The following is a 12,276-nucleotide window of genomic DNA, read 5'->3' as shown; positions in this document are numbered from 1 at the left end:
TGATAGCTCTCTTCAAGTACTTGAAAGGTTGTCACAGAGAGGAAGGCCAGGATCTCTTCTCGATCATCCCAGAGTGCAGGACACGGAATAATGGGCTCAAGTTACAGGAAGCCAGATTCCGGCTGAACATCAGGAAAAACTTCCTGACTGTAAGAGCAATACAACAATGGAACCAATGACCTGGGGAGGTGGTGGGCTCTCCCACACTGGAGGCGTTCAAGATGAGACTGGACAGCCATCTGTCAGGGATGCTCTGACTTGGATTCCTGCACTGAGCAGGGGGTTGGACTCGATGGCCATGTAGGCCCCTTCCAACCCTACTATTCTATGATTCTATGATTTACAGCCACCATTTATGCAACATTATTTTTATGGAGAAACTCTAGCCTTTATGCAAAATGGCAGCTCGCTAAGGGGACAGGTTGCCAGGTGCTCACTGAGCTATCCAGGGGCTCATGCAGTGTGACGAGCAGGTGGTGGTGGTGGCTCCATCGTGGATGGAGTTGAGTCCATCCATCCCTATCTGAAACTGATCACCCCAGTTTAGGGGTGTACGAATTACTTACCCTGTTCCGGTCTGGGGCATCCATGGGGGGGGGAGCTATCAGTCCCTCCCCCCAGAATCCTCCCCCGCCAGCTCTGCTCCGCGGTGAGTCTGCAGAGCCGCCGGCTGGGTCTGCCCGCAGCTGGACTTCTGTCTGCTGCCAGGCTGCGGCCGCAAATGGTGTCCGCCATAGCGGCCACCATTTGTGTCCCTGCGTTAGCCGTGATAGGCTACATAAATATATACGTAGCCTATCACGGCAAAGAGCAGGGACCAAAATGGCAGCTGCTACACCATTTGCGTCCTTGCTCTTTTTGTGAGAGGCTACATAAATATATACATAGCCTATCATGGCTAACGCAGGGATGCAAATGGCGGCCGCAGACTGGGGCAGCGGACGGACGGCCGGCCGACACCAGGTAGGGTCCATCCTGGGACAATTCTAAAGAATCCGGCCTCACTGGAGTCGGTGGCGGAATTCTCTAACATCCTTACCCCAGTTTCCCCTTTAAAATAAATGCATGAGCTGCAATCACATATTTAACATATCATCTAGTTTGGCCCCCCCTTCATGGATCACTGCCTTGTTGTGGTGAAGGGGCTTGCGTAACTCAGTGAAGCCATACGCTATGCCGTGCAGGGCCACCCAAGACGGACAGGTCATGGCGGAAAGTTCTGACAAAATGTGGTCCACTGGAGAAGGAAATGGCAACCCACTCCAGTACTCTTGCCAAGAAAACCCCATGGAATGTATCACAAGGCTAAAAGAGATGACGCCGGAAGATGAGCCCCTCAGGTCGGAAGCGATCCAATATACTACTTGGGAAGAGCAGAGGGAATTCCCAAGTAGCGCCGGAAAGAGTGAAGCGGCTGGGCCAAAGCCGAAAGGACACTCAGCTGTGGATGTGTCTGGTGGTGAAAAGAAAATCCGATGCTGTAAAGAACAATATTGTTTAGGAACCTGGAATGTAAGATCAACGAATCAAGGTAAGCTGGAGGTGGTCAAACATGAGATGGCAAGATTGAACATCGACATCTTGGGAATCAGCGAACTAAAATGGACAAGCGTGGGCGAATTTAATTCAGGTGACCATCATATCTACTACTGTGGGCAAGAATCCCGTAGAAGAAATGGAGTATCCAAGGCAAACCATTCAACATCACAGTAATTCAAGTCTATGCCCCAACCACTGATGCCGAAGAAGCTGAGGTCGATCGGTTCTATGAAGACCTACAACACCTTCTAGAACTAACACCAAAAAAAGATGTCCTCTTCATCATAGGGGATTGGAATGCTAAAGTAGGAAGTCAAGAAATCACCGGGATAACAGGCAGGCATGGCCTTGGTGTACAAAATGAAGCAGGACAAAGGCTAATAGAGTTTTGCCAAGAGAACACGCTGATCATGGCAAACACTCTTTTCCAACAGCACAAGAGGCGACTCTACACATGGACATCACCAGATGGTCAATATCGAAATCAGATTGATTATGTACTTTGCAGCCAAAGATGGAAAAGCTCTATACAGTCAGTCAAAACAAGACCTGGAGCTGACTGTGGCTCAGATCATGAGCTTCTTATTGCAAAATTTCGGCTTAAATTGAAGAACGTCAGGAAAACCACTAATCCATTCAGGTATGACCTAAATCATATCCCTTATGAATATACAGTGGAGGTGAGGAATAGATTTACGGGATTAGACCTGATAGACAGAGTGCCCTGTTGCAGAACCCAGAGTCAGAGAGACCACGGAGTGAAGGAAAAAGAGATTCTTTATTTAACGCGCGGGCTTAAGGCTGGAATCATTTCCAAAGAGCCAGAAGCCCCGAAATACATCAGCACATTGTTTTTATAGACATTGTGACACATATGAAACGGCTCCTCCTCCCCCTCCCACGTGGGGTTGCAGTCCTCAACATTTCTTCTCCTAGCACTATTGTTTATAATACAAGAACTGGGTTATAGGGTAGCCATGATAAGGAGAGAACAGAAGAGAAAAGCAGAGAACAAGATATACAATTGTATGACCTTGGACAAGATAAGGAATTCCTGTGTCTTGTCAGCTTACAACAATATATTCAAGGGAGAAAGAGCTCAGCAAGAACATGAAGTATGAGACTGCATGAGGCTACTTAGTCTGACCCCCGATATGGCTGCTACACCCGAGGAACTATGGACGGAGGTTCGTAACATTGTTCAGGAGGCAGCAACTCAATCCATCCCGAAGAAAAAGAAATGCAAGAAAGCAAAGTGGCTGTCTGATGAGGCTTTACAAGTAGCTGAGGAAAGAAGGGAAGCGAAAAGGAAGGGAGAAAGGGGAAGATATATCCAACTGAATGCAGATTTCCAGAGAATAGAAAGGAGAGACAAGAAGGCCTTCTTAAATGAACAATGCAAAGAAATCGAGGAAAACAACAGAATGGGAAAGACTAGAGATCTCTTCAAGAAAATCGGAGATCTCAAGGGAACGTTTTGTGCAAAGACGGGCATGATAAAGGACAAAGAAGGCAGGGACCTAAACGAAGCAGATGAGTTTAAGAAGAGGTGGAAATAATACACAGAAGAACTATACAGGAAAGATCTGAATGTCCCTGATAGCCATGATAGTGCGGTCACTGAACTTGAGCCGGACATCCTTGAGAGTGAAGTCAAGTGGGCCTTAGGAAGCATTACTAACAACAAAGCTAGCGGAGATGACAGTATTTCAGCTGAGCTATTTAAGATCCTAAAAGATGATGCTGTTAAAGTGCTGCACTCAATATGCCAACAAATTTGGAACACTCAACAGTGGCCACAAGACTGGAAAAGGTCAGTTTACATTCCAGTTCCAAAGAAGGGCAACGCCAAAGAGTGTTCAAACTATCGTACAATTGCGCTCATTTCACATGCCAGCAAGGTGATGCTCAAAATCCTACAACCTAGGCTTCAGCAGTATGTGAACCAAGAACTACTGGAAGTACAAGCTGGGTTTCGACGAGGCAGAGGAACTAGAGATCAAATCGCCAACATTCACTCGATCATGGAGAAAGCAAGAGAATTCCAGAAAAACGTCTATTTCTGCTTCATTGACTACGCTAAAGCCTTTGATTGTGTGGATCACAACAAACTGTGGCAAATTCTGAAAGTGATGGGAGTACCAGACCACCTTACCTGTCTCCTGAGAAACCTGTACGAGGGTCAAGAAGCAACAGTAAGAACCAGACATGGAACAATCGATTGGTTCAAAATTGGGAAAGGAGTACGACAAGGCTGCATATTGTCGCCCTGCTTATTTATATGCAGAGTGCATCATGAGAAACGCCGGGTTGGATGAATCACAGGTCGGAATTAAGATTGCCGGGAGAATTATCAACAACCTCAGATACGCAGACGATACCACCCTAATGGCAGAAAGCGAAGAGGATCTCAAGAGCCTCTTGTTGAGGGTGAAAGTGGAGAGTGCAAAAGCTGGTTTGAAGCTCAACATTAAAAAAACGAAGATCATGGCATCTGGCCCCATCACTTCCTGGCATATAGAAGGGGAAGAAATGGAAGCAGTGACAGATTTTACTTTCTTGGGCTCCAAGATCACTGCAGATGGTGACTGTAGCCATGAAATTAAAAGATGCTTGCTCCTTGGGAGGAAAGCTATGACAAACCTAGACAGCATAGTAAGAAGCAGAGACACCACCTTGCCAACAAAGGTCCATCTAATCAAAGTTAAGGTTTTCCTAGTAGTAATGTATGGCTGTGACAGCTGGCCTATAAGGAAGGCTGAGCGCCAAAGAATCGATGCTTTCAAACTGTGGTGCTGGAGAAGACTCTTACGAGTCCCCTGGAATGCAAGGAGGTCAAATTGGTCCATCCTAAAGGAAATCAACCCTGACTGCTCATTGGAAGGACAGATACTGAAGCTGAAGCTCCAATATTTTGGCCACCTAATGCGAAGAGAAAACTCCCTGGAAAAGACCCTGATGCTGGGAAAGATTGAAGGCAAAAGGAGAAGGGGACGGCAGAGGATGAGATGGCTAGATAGCATCACCGATGCAGTGAATATGAACTTGAGCACACCCGGGGAGAGAGCGGAGGACAGGAAGGCCTGGCATGCTGTGGTCCATGGGGTCACAAAGAGTTGGACACGACTTAATGACTGAACAACGACAACTAGTTTGGCCCAACTAGATAGTTGGGTACTCCTGGCTTCATCTTTGTCACTTGAGGCTCAGGTGGCTTCAGTGGCCTTTAACCAGCTTTTGCTGGTATGCCAACTATGGCTTTTCTTGGACTCTGATAGCTTAGCCACGGTGGTACAGGCATTGGTAACCTCAAGCCTGAATTATTGTAATGCCCTCTAAGTGCATTGCTCTTGAGTAACCCTTGAGCTTGGCCTGGATGCTGCGGTTGGTGCAGAATCCAGCCACGAGGCTTCTAACTGGGGCCTCCTTCCAAGAGTAAGCTACACTCTTGCTAAAAGAATTGCACTGGCTGCCAACAAGCAACTGGGCAAAGTTCAAGAGGTGTTTTTGTTAACGTATATAGCCCAAAACAACTTGGGACCAGGTGACCGTAGGGACCACCTCACTCCTTATGCCCCAGCTCAATCTCTGCGATCAATAGAGGAAGCACTTCTGAGGGGGCCGCGTGCACCAGAGATTCACCTCAGGAGCACTTGTAGTAGAGCATTTAGTGTTACAGCACCCACCTTCTGGGATGCTTTACCAGTTGACATCAGACAGGCCCCCACAAAGCCAAAGGCAAAAGGGTGGACAAAAAGGATGTTTGATTCAATGAAAGAAAAACATTCCAATGCTTTTCGGACCACACACAGGTCCTTCTTCAGGGACTAAAGAACAATATTGTCTATAGAACAATATACAATTTTTATAAACATACATATTTCCTGTGTTCAACATTATATCTCACATCAATAATACAATTATGCATCACCATATAAAGATATAAAGGCTGTAAAACATCAAGAAAGAGAGGCTCAAAATATACAAATTATGTACGAACTCTTACAGATAAGCTGGCTTGCTTAGTATAATGTAATAAGCTGTACCCTCAGATGACAGTCTCCAGTGCTCAGACCTGGGAGAGAAAACCAGGTATTTAAGTACACAATAACACCTGATTAGAAACAGCTGTATTTCAACAAAGTGTTGCAAGGTTGAGAGACTCATTAAGGCCCAAAGGGGTAATGGTATTCAGCCTCAAAAGCCACCTGGCTTTCCTTTCTAAAAGAATTCGATCTGTCCGTTTACACATCAAATCTATTGCCCAGAGTAGGGATGGACAGACTCACCTCTGTTCGGTCCCTTTGGGTGATTGCCAAGCTGCTGTCACTGCCCGCCCACATGAGCCATGCTGAGGGAGCTAAAGGATGGTTTGGTTACCACCTGAGAAGTCATCCCTTACTTCTGCATATCTAAAGCTGCATCTATGGCTGCCTTGAAAGGGGCAATGACTCAAGATTACAGTCATAAAGAGCCCAGCAAACAGGATCAGGGTGGCCGGGTGGGGTGGGGTGGGGTGTCCGTCAGACTCTACCTCCTGTTCGGACTCCTATGCCATCCCTAGTTCAGAATGAAAGGTCTCTTATTCTGTGCGATTTATTCCAGTGTTGCTGATGAATCTATTGTATTGTTTTTATTGTTACATTTATGGTTGTTTTTGTGCCATTGTCTTTTTATGTTCACTGCTTTGATACTTTTGTGGAAGATGGTATATAAATCTGAATAATAATAATACAAATAAATAAATAAAGACATGAACTATGAAGATCAGATGCTGAGACACTTAAAGGGCTAGAATTGCAAGGAAATGTTAGTTAACTTGAAATTGCAAGGAAATGTTGTTTGATGTAAAATTCAAGGCAAATTCAGATGTGGTGGTTTCTGCTTGGGGTAGGTATTGAAGGAATTTTGATCCTATGCTTCTTTGAACATAGGAAGCTGCCTTATACCAAGTCAGGTCATTGGTCCATCTCCTGTGGTACAGTCTCCTCAGACCAGAAGGAGCTCTCCAAGAATTCATAGAGGTCTTGCCCAACCTGGCTACCTCGAATCCTTTTACAATGGAGATGCTAGAGACTAAACCTGGGACCCTCTGTATGCAAGCCATGTGCTTTGGCACTGGGCCGGGTTCCCACTCTGTGGCTCATTTCCATTGAAAGCAACAATTAACTTTTGCTGGACCGTGCCCAATAGACATAGAATTAAGCCATTCACTCCATTTATAACATGACCTTGGCCTGCAGTACAGATTTGCCCCAGTCCACTGCATGGTAACATTCATATGGAAACAGATGTCAGCATGTAGACTGCATGCTCAAAAAGCTGCTGCTGTGCCAGGGGTAGTGATGTGCAAACCAGCAAACCAGCAAATCAGCAAAGCTCAAAGTTGCCAAAGTTCTCCAAATTCCATCTAGTACCTTGTTCCAACAGAAGTTCATATCAGATTGTGAGCTTTGTGTTGTTTTCTTTAGGAAAAAAAATCTATGCATATTTTCCCAAATGTACTCATCATAGGAATGTCAGAGGAAGCTGTCTGGGGCATGGAGCTCAGTGAGCTTTCATCAGCTCCACCTTCTGGACTTCGTTCAGCTAACTAGCCCAACTCAGTCCGCTGCAAGTCGGGCCAGCTAGCAGATTTTCTGTATTTTTAAAGTTGGACAAATTACAGGCACGATTTGTGCAAATTTACGTGATTTGCACAAATTGCACAAAATATGACCACACTTCACACAAATTATGCAAATTTCAGCCACAATTTGTGCAAATTATACAAAACAGGGCTGCAAGTTGCACAGATTCTGTCAACCCCTCCACCCCAAATAAAAACAAAATGGAAAATATCCCTGGAGTTGGAGAAAAACCTGTGGGTCGGCTCACAAATGCAAGCCAAGTTGGGACACCAAGTTGGGGCTTCTGGCAAGCTCGAAAAGACCTGGATTTCCTGGTGATGGACTTTCCTAATTCATCATTTATGTACATCTTTGAAATGTATGCACTCTTCTCCCATTGATTAAAACATATTTGTGTGTGTTTTTATTTTATTTATTACATTTATATACTGCCCAACAGCTGAGGCACTCTGGGCAGTTCACAGCAATTAAAACCATAAACTACAACACAATGAAAGCTAATATAAGACTTTAAAAGTTTAAAAGCAGCATGTAAAAATCAGAGAAAACCCAGCAGCAGTTACAACCCAGGGAAAGCCTGGGCAAAAGATATGGTTTTAGGAGGCACTTGACAGATGCCACCTCTTCATGGTGACATTCCTTTCATTTTGGAAAGACCAGCAAGGCCCCCTCTGATGAACATGATACCAGCTGGGTATATATAAGGGAAGGCAGTCTGCTGGGTATCCTGGTCCCAAGTTGTATAGGGCTTTGCATGACAATAACATAACCTTGTACATGGCTTGGTAGCTAATAGGCAGCCAGCGCAGCTCTTTAACACAGGTGCCATGTGGGCATAGCCGGGTGTCTCAGTGAGCACCCTAGATGCTGCATTCTGCACTAGCTGCATCTTCTGAACCACACACAGGGGCAACCCCACGTAGAGTGCATTGCAGTGGTCTGATTGTGAGGTGACCAGTGCATGTATCACGATGGCTAGGCTATCCTTCTCCGGGAATTATATACTAACTGGAGTTGGTAATAGGAGCTCTGGGCCATCAAGGCAACTTGGGCCTCCAGTGACAAAGCTGGATCCGGGAGCACCCCCAAACCACAGACCTGCTTCTTCAGAGGGAGTGCAACTCCATCCGGAACAGGGAAACACCCCAATTCCTGGACCTGGGAACTGCCAACCCATGGGGTCTCTTTCTTATTAAGAACATAAGAAGAGCCATGCCGGATCAGGCCAAGGGTCCATCTAGTCCAGCATTCTGTTCACACAGTGGCCAACCAGCTGTCGACTAGAAACCCACAAGCAAGGCATGTGCACAACAGCACCCTCCCACCTATGTTCCCCAGCAACGGGTGTACATAAGCTCACTGCCTCTGGTACTGGAGCTAGCACATAGCCATCAGGGCTAGTAGCCATTGCTAGCCTTTTCCTCCAGGAATTTGTCTAACCCCCCTTTTTAAAGCCATCCAGACTGGTGGCCAACGCTATTGGGCTTCAGCTTCAGTTTATTGGCCCTCATCCAAGCCACAGCTGCATCTAAGCACCACTTCAGAACATGAACAGCCTCTCCCAATTCAGATGTCATAGGAGATAGAGCAGCTGTTGAACCCCAACAGCTTCATGTAGATATTAAATAACATTGGGGACAAGATGGTGCCCTGTGGTACCCCACAGTTCAGCTGCCACAGGGCTGAGGTGCAGTCACCCAATCCTATTCTCTGGAACCAACCCCGCGAGTACGAGTCAAACCACTGTAGAAGAGTGCCTCCAGCTCTCAGCTCACGGAGGCAGTCTAGGTGGATGCCATGGTCAATGGTATCAAAAGCTGCTGAGAGACCAAGCAGAAGTAAGAGGGTTGCACTTCCCCTGTCCCTCTCCCAAAAAAGGTCATCCTCAGGGTAATCAAGGATGATTCTGTCCAAAAACCAGGCCTGAATCCAGACTGGAATGGATCCAGATAAACAGTTTAATTCAAGAGCACCTGCAGCTGAGACGCCACCACTCTCTCGAGCACCTTACTCAGGAATATGATATTTGTGACAGGACGATAATTAGCATAGATCTCTGGATCAAGGGAGAGTTTTTTCAGGAGTGGTTGTACCACTGTCTCCTTCAAGGCAGTAGGGACCACAGCATCACGCAGTGATGTGTTCACCACTCCCCTGATCTATCCGGTCAGCCCCCCGTGACTAGCTCAAATGAACCATGATGGGCAAGGGTCAAGAGAGCATGTGGTGGGCTGAACAGATGCAAGCGTCTTGTCTTGGGGGTTGGACTTGATGGCCTTGTAGGCCCCTTCCAACCCTACTATTCTATGGTCCACATCCTCAGGCTCCAAAAACTGAAATTGATCCCACAAAACAGGATAAGATGATGCACAGGGCACCTCAATAGACACTGCATCAATAGCGGTATTCAGGTCAGCATGAAGGTGAATATTTTATCCTCAGAGTGTCTTGCAAACTCATCACAGCAGGCATCTGAGGGTTCCAGTACTGGATTCACTGGGTTTGATATAAGCAAATAATCAGGGACATTCAGATCCTTCCTGTATAGTTCTTCTGTGTATTATTTCCACCTCTTCTTAATCTCATCTGCTTCTGTTAGTTGAGGTCCCTGCCTTCTTTGTCCTTTATCATGCCCGTCTTTGCACAAAACGTTCCCTTGATATCTCCGATTTTCTTGAAGAGATCTCTAGTCTTTCCCATTCTGTTGTTTTCCTCGATTTCTTTGCATTGTTCATTTAAGAAGGCCTTCTTGTCTCTCCTTGCTATTCTCTGGAAATCTGCATTCAGTTGGGTATATCTTCCCCTTTCTCCCTTGCTTTTCGCTTCCCTTCTTTCCTCAGCTACTTGTAAAGCCTCATCAGACAGCCACTTTGCTTTCTTGCATTTCTTTTTCTTCGGGATGGATTGAGTTGCTGCCTCCTGAACAATGTTACGGACCTCCGTCCATAGTTCCTCGGGCACTCTGTCTATCAGGTCTAATCCCGTAAATCTATTCCTCACCTCCACTGTATATTCATAGGGGATATGATTGAGGTCATACCTGAATGGTTTAGTGGTTTTCCCGACGTTCTTCAATTTAAGCCAAAATTTTGCAAGAAGCAGCTCATGATCTGAGCCACAGTCAGCTCCAGGTCTTGTTTTGACTGACTGTATGAAGCTTCTCCATCTTGGCTGCAAAGGACATAATCAATCTGATTTCAATATTGACCATCTGGTGGTGTCCATGTGTAGAGTCGCCTCTTGTGCTGTTGGAAAAGAGTGTTTGCATGATCAGCGTGTTCTCTTGGCAAAACTCTATTAGCCTTTGTCCTGCTTCATTTTGTACACCAAGGCCATGCTTGCCTGTTATCCCAGTGATTTCTTGACTTCCTACTTTAGCATTCCAATCCCCTATGATGAAGAGGACATCCTTTTTTGGTGTTAGCTCTAGAAGGTGTTGTAGGTCTTCATAGAACCGATCAACCTCAGCTTCTTCGGCCTCAGTGGTTGAGGCATAGACCTGAATTACTGTGATGTTGAATGGTTTGCCTTGGATTCATACTGAGATCATTCTATTGTTTTTGAGATTGTACCCCAGTACTGCTTTTCCCTCCTAAAAGATGATGCTGTTAAAGTGCTGCATTCAATATGCCAACAAATTTGGAACACTCAACAATGGCCGCAAGACTGGAAAAGGTTGGTTTACATTCCAATTCCAAAGAAGGGCAATGCCAAAGAGTGTTCAAACTACCACACAATTGCACTCATATCACATGCCAGCAAGGTAATGCTCAAAATCCTACAACCTAGGCTTCAACAGTATGCGAACCGAGAACTACCGGAAGTACAAGCTGGGTTTCGAAGAGGCAGAGGAACTAGAGATCAAATCGCCAACGTTCGCTGGATCATGGAGAAAGCAAGAGAATTCCAGAAAAACGTCTATTTCTGCTTCATTGACTACGCTAAAGCCTTTGATTGTGTGGATCACAACAAACTGGCAAATTCTGAAAGTGATGGGAGTACCAGACCACCTTACCTGTCTCCTGAGAAACCTGTACGAGGGTCAAGAAGCAACAGTAAGAACCAGACATGGAACAACCAAGTGGTTCAAAATTGGGAAAGGAGTACGACAAGGCTGCATATTGTCACCCTGCTTATTTAACTTATATGCAGAGTACATCATGAGAAACGCCGGGTTGTATGAATCACAGGTCGGAATTAAGATTGCCGGGAGAATTATCAACAACCTCCAATATGCAGACAATACCACCCTAATGGCAGAAAGCGAAGAGGATCTAAAGAGCCTGTTGTTGAGGGTGAAAGAGGAGAGTGCAAAAGCTGGTTTGAAACTCAACATTAAAAAGCTAAGATCATGGCATCTGGCCCCATCACTTCTTGGCATATAGAAGGGGAAGAAATGGAAGCAGTGACAGATTTTACTTTCTTGGGCTCCAAGATCACTGCAGATGGTGACTGTAGCCATGAAATTAAAAGACGCTTGCTCCTTGGGAGGAAAGCTATGGCAAACTTAGACAGCATAGTAAGAAGCAGAGACATCACCTTGCCGACAAAGGTCCATCTAATCAAAGCTATGGTTTTCCCAGTAGTAATGTATGGCTGTGAGAGCTGGCCTATAAGGAAGGCTGAGCACCGAAGAACTGATGCTTTCGAACTGTGGTGCTGGAGAAGACTCTTACGAGTCCCCTGGACTGCAAGGAGGTCAAATCAGTCCATCCTAAAGGAAATCAACCCTGAGTGCTCATTGGGAGGACAGATACTGAAGCTGAAGCTCAAATATTTTGGCCACCTAATGCGAAGAGAAAACTCTCTGGAAAAGACCCTGATGCTGGGAAAGACTGAAGGCAAAAGGAGAAGGGGACGACAGAGGATGAGATGGCTAGATAGCATTACCGATGCAATGAATATGAACTTCAGCACACTCCAGGAGAGAGCGCAGGACAGGAAGGCCTGGCGTGCTATGGTCCATGGGGTCACGAAGAGTCGGACACGACTGAACGACTGAACAACAACAACAACAACAACTGCTTTCCCCACCCTTTTGTTGACTATGAGTGCTACTCCATTTCTTCTAAGGGATTCTTGCCCACAGCAGTAGATATGATGGTCA

The sequence above is a fragment of the Heloderma suspectum genome, chromosome 9 (genome assembly GCF_057233095.1).
Source record: "Heloderma suspectum isolate Gila_16-S chromosome 9, 16-S_ref, whole genome shotgun sequence".
NCBI classification, from domain to species: Eukaryota; Metazoa; Chordata; class Lepidosauria; order Squamata; family Helodermatidae; genus Heloderma; species Heloderma suspectum.
The sequence above is the reverse complement of the archived record's forward strand: the minus strand, read 5'-3'. Positions refer to the sequence as shown.